Source organism: Hydra vulgaris, chromosome 04 (assembly GCF_038396675.1).
Source record: "Hydra vulgaris chromosome 04, alternate assembly HydraT2T_AEP".
Classification (NCBI taxonomy): Eukaryota; Metazoa; Cnidaria; class Hydrozoa; order Anthoathecata; family Hydridae; genus Hydra; species Hydra vulgaris.
Window position 1 is genome coordinate 39,456,581 of NC_088923.1, and position 9,575 is coordinate 39,466,155.

Sequence of the window (9,575 nt, forward strand, 5' to 3'; positions counted from 1 at the left end):
CATGACTATTTATAATTCCTTTATGTATGTCTAATTGACTTTTGTATTTTTCCAATGATGTTTGATTGTTTCGTGAAGAGGTTAGATAAATGCCAACTACAATAATATCGATATAACTTTGTTGTAATTTTATTGCAAATATATTATCATCTTCGTAAATAGATATGATATTTTGAAATTGATGTTTTCGTATGAAAAAGGCATTTACACCAAAAGGTCGACCCTGTTCATGTTTATTTGCCTGGCTGAAATATAATGAGTGGGAGTTTTTACAGATGTTTTTGATTAAAGAATATTCGAGTTTTGATACCCAGTGTTCGCACAGAAATGTTATGTCATGAGAAGTTATTAGGGTCTCAGTATATTTAATATTTGTTTTAAGTCCCTGACAATTAAATGTACACAAACTAAACGTTTTCAGAAGATTTTCTTCCTTTAATATGCTATTTGAAGCCATTTTAATTAGGAATCTTTTTTCTGGTTCAAGTTAGATACAAGATGTTGATCCACATTAGAAAATATGCGCCTTTTCCGAAACGTTTTAATAATGATATTATTATCCCATAATAAAGGGTTGAAAATTTTATATTTTTCTGAAATACTTATAAAAACTCTATATGATCTATTAAATTCATTTTCTCTGTTTAATGTGATTGATATAGGAGTGATACCTAATTCAGTTTCCATATACCGTTGAAGCTGCTCTTCGTTGATTTGGTTGCCTACACCACTATAAAAACTTCAAAATTACGAATTATTCGATTACCAGCAATAGTTTCATTCCCCTGAGTTTTTGTTCCAAATATAGGCTCTAATAATTTATGTTTTTTTTCGAAGGGTAGAATAATTGTTTGGCGGGCAGTTTTATTATTTTTGCCAACTAAAATAAAACTATTTGAATTATTATCAGCAATTGAAAGTTTTTCTTTAAATCCAAATTTTGATTGTTTAGTTTTATCTGAAGTCTGTTGTTTTGAGCTGCAACCTTTGCATATGTTTTGAAATGATGTGATTGGCTTTCTGTATTGATTGTCATTGATGACATTACTAATTTACCTTTTAAACCAAATTTATTATTTTATAGAGAAAATAAAGCAAATAGGCGTTGGCTATCATATAGTTTGGAAAAGAAAGCTATATTTTATACCATGTGTTTGATTTACAGTGATATTACAAACAAGAGTACGTTTGTAAACCCTAAAATGACTGACTGAAGGCACACTTTACAACGTGTTAAAGAACATGAAAATATTAAACTCATGAAAATTGTGTAAAGTGCCATGTCGTCAGTCAAGAACCAAAAGGCCGTATGTCCACCTTTTGTGTTTTTTTTTTTCTATTTATTATCAATAAATATTCAACAATTAATGGAGTATGTGTCTAACAAATCTAATCTCAAGAATGATACAACTTTTGAAAATATTTAAAAAACTAGTCGGACATTCTGGCAGTAAGTCTTTACAATTCAAATTTTAAAACTTGATTTTCTCGCAAACACGAAAATTGGGCATAGGACCTATTGGTTCTCGGCTGATGACATGTTCAAATGTAAAGGCAAAGATATTTATAGTTTAATGTTCACAAAGAAAGAAGCATACGTCTGAAAAATATTATTCAACGAAAACAAGTATTGGAAAGAATTATAGATGCTGTCAAATTAATTGGAAAAAAGGGATTAGCTTTTCGCGCTCACAAATCTAAACCTGTTTCTTCGCTTTCACTTGAAATAATCGAGAAGACCATGGTAGTTAAAAAAAAAGTTTACTATTCTCCAATTATAACGCTGTTTTAAAATTATATTAATCAAAAGTTATTAAAGAAAAGAAGAAAAGTAATGAAATATCTGCAGGAACTAGAGGTAGAGGCAGTTTCATTTCATTAATTTCAAAATCTACTATTAACCAGATAAATTTGGCCAGTGGAAAATTGATTCAAGAAAACCACACAGGACATAACACAAAAGTATCACTGCTCAGTTTTTTTTTTTTTTTTAAACATCTTCGCTTCCAACAAGGCTGCAAGCAGCCACTAATTAAAGTTGGAAGTTACTGAAAGAAAAAAGATGAAGATTGTAGAGCAAGATAACGATTGACGGACGACTTAAAAGATTGCAAATTATATGAATCAGGAAAGCAAGATGAAGGAAGCGAATTCCAAAGAGCTGATGTTCGAGGGAAAAAACTAGACAAATAAGCGTTTAATTAAATGACGAGTAACACGAGAATGAATTTTAGATGGCACAAGAGACGCTAGCTCTTTAGAGCAGTGCCCATTATAGTATTTGTAGAAAAGAGAAAGAGAAGCAACATTACGACGACGTGACAATGGTTGGAGGTTGGCTGAAAGAGCATTTCCAACCTGAAGTCACAGAATAAGAAGAAGAGTGCTGTCCATCGAGGACAACTTTTATACTACGATTGGAAAGGAAGGGTTCAATAATCTTAAAGATGTTGCCGGATACACCATAAGAAGAAAGCTTATGGAGAAGACCAGCATGCCAAACTTTATCAAAAGCTTTTGAAATGTCAATAGCGATGGCCTTAACCTCTCCACCTTTATCTGATGCATGATAAAACCTTTCAGTTATTACTGTTAGCAAATCAGCTGTAGAACGAGAAGATCGAAATCCATATTGATGGTCAGAAAGTAAGTTATTAGATTCAAGATGAGAAATTAAGTGTTTGTTAATTAAAGATTCAAAAACCTTGCTTATGATAGGAAGAAGACTAATGGGACGGTAGTTAGACGAATCAGATCGCTCCCCAGAATTTTTGAAGATAGGGATAACAGATGCTGCTTTCCAGCAGGCTGGAAAAAAAGACTCTGATAAGCACTTGTTGAATAGTTTCGAGAGTATAGATGACAGCTCCGGAGAACACTTCTGCAAGACAATAACAGGTATATTGTCCGGGCCACAAGCTGTAGAAGTATCTAGACAGGAAATCACTTTAGATACAGAAGCTGGAGTGATATGAATGGCAAGCAATGGATCAACCTGCTTGTTGGCAATATCAGGTAGAACGCAACTAGTGGAATCAAGAGATGATATTGATAAAAAGTTTTTAGCAAACAATTCAGCTTTGTCTTTAGGTGAGGTGACAAAGTCTGAACCATACAAGAGAGGTGGAATTAAAGATTTACCCTTATTATTGATATTATTAAAGGTTCTCCAGAAGTCACGAGAGCCTAATTTTTGAGATGAGATACGAGATTTCATGACCTGAGAATAACGGATTTTGGCGTTAGACAAAACTTTTTTACAATTGTTTTTAGCAGTAATAAACAGACGACTGTTCAGCTTTATACAGTATACCAATATTTTTTGAAATTTAATTCTTAATTACATTTATATGTTCTCTCCAATTAATATTTTCATCTAGAATTACGCCCTAGAATTTTAACGATATTTCCCTTTTTATTAAACTATTATCAATAAAAAGATTTGGTAGTTTCAATGGAATACTTTTTTTTTTAGAAGCGTAATAGAATAATCTGTATTTAGTTTTGTTAATGTTTAGGGATAGTTTATTAGATTTAAACCAGTGGCTTAGTTCATCAAATTCTTTGTTTACTGTTAAAAATAAAATATTAATATCTTCATTGGAATAAAACAAGTTAGTATCATCGGCAAATAAAATTGAGTTTAAGATATTAGAAAAGTTATGTAAATCATTAATATAAACTAGAAATAAGAGGGGTCCTAGTATTGAACCCTGGGGAACACCGCATGTGACGTCGTGTTATCTGTATATAGTAGGGTTTCTCATTTCCTGTAAATTTAGCATCCCGGGATTCCAGGTGTATAACTTATTTATCCCGGGATTTTCCGGGATTTCTCGGCATAATTTAATATAATAACAAGCGGTTTGATTTGTCACTTAATCGAAAACGAATTTTTCCCATAAATAGACCCGAGGCAGAAAAAGCTCTTTCTGATTCAATTAATGTCGGCTTGATGGTCATTAATGTAGAGTATATTCTTTCTAAACTTTCGCTACCCTTTCCAGTTTCCTCAAAAAGTTTGATTTCTTTTGTGAGGTTTTTTAAATTGCTAATTTCTTCTGGAGCTGCTTTTTCTACTTCTTTGATATTACAAATAGTCGCATCCAATTTTTGTACAAGAGTCAAAATACTTTTGCCAAATAAATTTGGAGCAACAGGTTGAGATATTGACGGGTCAGAAACCATGCTTTTTTTATCACGACTTACTCCAACTATTTCATTATTTGATAAACTAGTTCTAGCACCCTCTATGTACAACCAGGTATAAATTTTTTTTGCTGCTTTTAATGCATGTTTGACGGTAAGAGTAGTTTGGAGTTGATATTTGATTCCTGGTTATAACTAATTGGGTTGTTTAAAAATTTTAGTAGTCCAATTAAATTGGCATTTCTGCGTTCTTCAATTCCCTGCTGCACAGATTGAAGCAGTTTATTAACTATCAAATTTTTTTTTCTCCGCCAAATCGTCTAAGATGAACATCATTACACCTTCTGCGTCAAGTAGAGAAGCATTACTTCTACCAAGTCTTTCTATTCCAACTTTTATCGGTTGCCGAGAAATTGTTATGGCGTTCATAATTGCATATTTATCTTTGGAGATATTCAGAACTTTTTTTAAATCGGTCATTGCTTTTAGTATACATGTTTTTAGTTTAAGGAATCTTTCTAGCATTTCAATAAGTCTGTTCCACCTTGTTTTGACTACTAATATTAGCTTCAGTACTTTATGAAACATAGATATTACGTAGATTTGTAAGACGTCATTTGAAGAGGTGGTTTGCGGAACCACTTTTCGAACCATCTGAATTGTTAAGGCTATATTTACGCTATTTTGTAAATCATCAATAAACGTAACGCCTATTGAGCTGTATGACTCATCATTACAGTAAAATACATCATCAAACTAATCGTAAACTGCGATTCAAGTTCATTATATTTTGCTGAAGAGTCTGGCTTTTTGTAAAGAATATCACATACTGCCAAATCAAGTCCACACAGCTGATGTTCAATACCACTTAGCCGTCCAAATTTTTTTATTACGAATGCTCCGTCAGTGACACTAGCTATGATGTGCTTTTTAATTGATAAATTGAAATCTGACAGTTTATTTTCAACTAGATCAACAATTTCTTCTGCAGGAAGTGATCCAGGTATCGGAATCAATCCCAGGTTCCAAAACTTTGTTAATAAGTGTGAATTTACGTTAAAATAACGTCGATTTTTTAAAGACTTATTCAACTAATTATTAAAAAAATCGTGACTTGCTATATATTTCTTTTGTTATCTTTAAAACCACAGTTTGTTGCCAGAAATAAAAAACAACTATACCTCTTCTTAAACTAGCATCAATTTATTTAATATTAGTAAAGCAGGTGCTTTATTAATAATAGATCATAGTCATAAAACACATAGTCTGGCCAGATAAAGAGCGCTAATGTTTATCTTATTGTAAGCGTTTTTTTATAACCCAGCCTTCCAATTAGTGCATACTTTTTGTAAACAAGGGCACATTAAGAAAAATATTTAAAAGGAGATTGTTGATTTATCGATAATTTTTGCAAACCCTCGTCTTAATTGTTACATTTATTTTTATTTGGAAACTTCTCAAAGAAGAATAAATTTTTTTTTTATATTTAAGATATCTTCTTACGATGATGTTTTTAACAAAGAATCAATAAGAAAAGCTTTACAAATTATAACTAAAGATACAATATGATATAGTAGTTTTTAATATGAATATGTAAAACTACTATATCATATAGTAATTGATAAAAACCTAAGTTTTCAAATCAAAAAAAAAATCTCGTTTTATTGCAAAAGTCATCCATATTAACTGTCAATTTGAACAAAAAATTTTTGTTTGGATCGACAGGTTCACTACCTTCAATAAATCCTATATACCTCATGGGAAAATCCGTCCCACGTAAATCCCATCAATCGCGGTTTTATTTTTCACTTTCCTTATTTAAATAAGGAACAAAAGTACAACCTAGCGTTTGTTTTATACTTATTTTAAAAGATATATACTTTTTTCATTTATTAATTATTTTAGAAATATAAAGCAAATCTTTTTTTTTGTTAGGATTTCTTCAATCTAATATTTTTTTTTTTATAATTTTATAAATTATATTGTTTTTTTATCAAACTCATAACATGGGATGGATTTTTTGGTAATAACATGCCTTTTTCAGACAATGATTTTTTAATGAATTCACTTTTTGTTATGGCATTTATTGAGAAGCCATTCACCTTTGCTAGCTTTGACACAACTTCCTCGATAGTCTGCTGTTTAACAAACAATGTGATTTTCTTTTGCACAATTTTAATTTCCGAACCAGTATCTTCGTGTAGACGCTTCATATTTAAATCCAAATCTTTATGTGCATTTTTTAAATGAAGAAGGAGCCCACTTATCCAAAATCCTTTGCACATTATCTTTACATTGCACTTTTTGAAAATTGCAGATTCACCAGATTTTTCTTTACAAAAATACTGCCATGCTTTCGATCCACTTACAATTGACATGGTATAACTAAATTGAATTGTGAAACAATTAAAGGTAAAGTTACAAATATTTCTTACGTATATATGTTATCTTACGTATGACTTTATATGTCTTTGTTTGCAGTTTTTTAAATACAAAAATTATTAAAAATTTCATTACAGAAAAAGTTTAACTTTTCAATAATTTAGAAGTTTAAAAATCAAACTTACTGTTTTTGTCGTAAAATTGGTAAAGAAAAAAATAAAACATCTATTATTAAAAAATAACAAGATTTTTACTTAAACATATTCTTCTAAAAGCACGCAAAAATTTAATTTTTAATTATAATTATAAAATCGTGAATTAATTTTTATTATTATTGTTATTATTATTTTAAATATCAAACTTCAGATCACAAAACCGAAGTCTAAGGATCAAAAGATAAAAAGAATAACAACACATATTAAACGACAAAAATATAAATAAATTTGAAAAGTTACCATTTAACTTAAGCTTTTCTAAAATAAATATACTTTTCATTTAATTGATAGATATTAAGGATATTTTGTATTTTTTGAAGCTTTTAGAAAACATTGCAAAATATTTACTTATTGTTATTTTACTTCTCGTTTAGTTTTTTATTAATGACGCAATTTAATATTTTATTAATAATTTGATATTAGTAGGGAAGAGTGGAGTAATGGCGAACGCGGGGTAACTCCGAACATGGTCAAAACAGCATTGTAGAAAAATAAATTCGACAATTTCTTTTTACCTGCTGAGAAGGGATCCTATGCGTAGTTCCAGACGTGCAGTAGTGTAATGAAGCTGCGGATGTTGTATACTATAATTTGATTTTAACTTTTTCTGATAATTTTATGCAACTTTTTTCTTGAGTTATACTCTGTTGAAGCTTCAATGGAAATAAAGCCACTACTTTTTTTTGTTGTTGTTGCATAATATAATTTTTACACTTAGTTATTACAATTAGCATTTTATTCGTTATTACACAACAGTGTTTGTGATTGCACCACGACGTGTTCGGAATTACCCCACGTAGGTACGGTAATTCCGAACACCAATGGTTTTATTTTTGCCATAAATTTTTATTTTATAATAAGATTTTTAAAAATTGCTTTTGAGGGTTTGTGACTGAATAGTTAAACTAATTAATAAGCAATAAATATGATCAATTTTGTAAAACTGGTGTCTTTAATTCGCATTCCCGCTTAGTTGTTCGCCAATACCCTACTCTCCCCTAATGCTTGTTTTAAATATATTCAAAGTGACATAATAACTGAAAGTTAGGGATAGCCGAAATGTAGGAACAATCATTAAGGTTTTTAGCTTCGCAATAGACTATTTTTTTAATGTTTTTCAGCTTTTTTCTGTCTTTTAAAAAGTTATCTCTTCAATTATCTTAGTTAATCTCATTGTTTTTTTATAATTCTAAAAAAATAATTTACCTAATACAAACCTGTTAAATTAATGTAAAAGTTGTTTTAATAGAAACCACAACTTCTTATTCAGCAGGTAACAGCAATCAATTTCAGTAGTGTCATGTAGAAAATAAAAAGGCCGGAACGGTCGAATGATATATATATATATATATATATATATATATATATATATATATATATATATATATATATATATATATATATATATATATATGTATTATATATGTATATATATTTCCCATATGGACTATTTTGGCCAATTTTTTTAAATTTTAAACATAACTAGGGGGGGGGGGGGGTTGCGATTTCGAACAACAACATTTATTGTTAGAAATCGCAATTTCGAACAATAAATGTTGTTGCGATGGAAGAAACAAGAAGTAATTGAAAATTTAATTTCTTCAGCAAGAAAATTGTTACAAAACAAAAACGAAATAAAATATCATGACTTAAAGAGGTTCTAGTTATTCTGAACTTAATTCACATATTGTAATATGTGCATTGTTTATTTCGAGACTTTTGTGAACTTAATTCACATATTGTATGTGAACTTAATTCACATATTGTATGTGAACTTAATTCACATATTGTATGTGAACTTAATTCACATATTGTATGTGAACTTAATTCACATATTGTATGTGAACTTAATTAATATGTGAACTTAATTCACATATTGTAATATATGCATTGTTTATTTCGAGACCTTTTTTAACAGATGCTTTAATGGCTCTAGAAAGGCTTTCCGATGAGTCCTGACAACCTGCAAGAGGTAATGCTTTTGCTTTTCATCTTTCGTTATCGAAGAGTTGAAGGTCTGGATTAAAGCAACCCCTCTCTCTGCACAGCCATTAACTACTTTCATTTGCCTGGCAGTATCCTGAGCTAAATATAAATTGGATCCATTTGCCAAAGGTTGGGTGGCATCGGGAGAAAAACTTGAGCCTTCTCTTGAATATTTTTGATAGAAGGCTCAAGTTTCTCAAGGCTTTCTCTCAGATTCAAAGGAAGTCTAGAGCATTCCAACTCTTTGGTTGATTTTCCAATTAACCACACACTAGCAGAACTTCTCGTTGTAGGAGCTTTTGCCATTTTTACCTAAACAATGAACCAACAACCATTGCATAGAGTTTACCAGTTCTGTTTATGTTATAGAAAACTTCTGTTTCATGTAAACATTAAAAAAGAATTTAAAGAATGATTGAAATGACCTAGTACTACTACTACTAGTCTACTACAGAATGATAATTTTTAGTTTTATAATAACAATTTTCAGTTTAAACAATAAATATACAAATATTTAATTTAATTTAAAAAATATTATTTACCTTGGAATCTTTGAAGAATTCAAAATAGAGACAACTGCGTGTGATATAATATTTAATTACTAAATTATAATTGACTTAATTAATAATCATATTAATAATAGACTCATGCAGGAAATACAAATATGAGAAGAAGTGAAAGTAACTAAAAGTTGACTTAAATTAAAATTAAGTAAATAAGCAAAAAAGGTTGCAATGCAAATAATATATTTCTTTTTAAAATCTCATTTTACAGATTACTATATTTAATTTATTATAAAATTCTTATACATTTATTATATTTTACATAAACTACAACTACCAT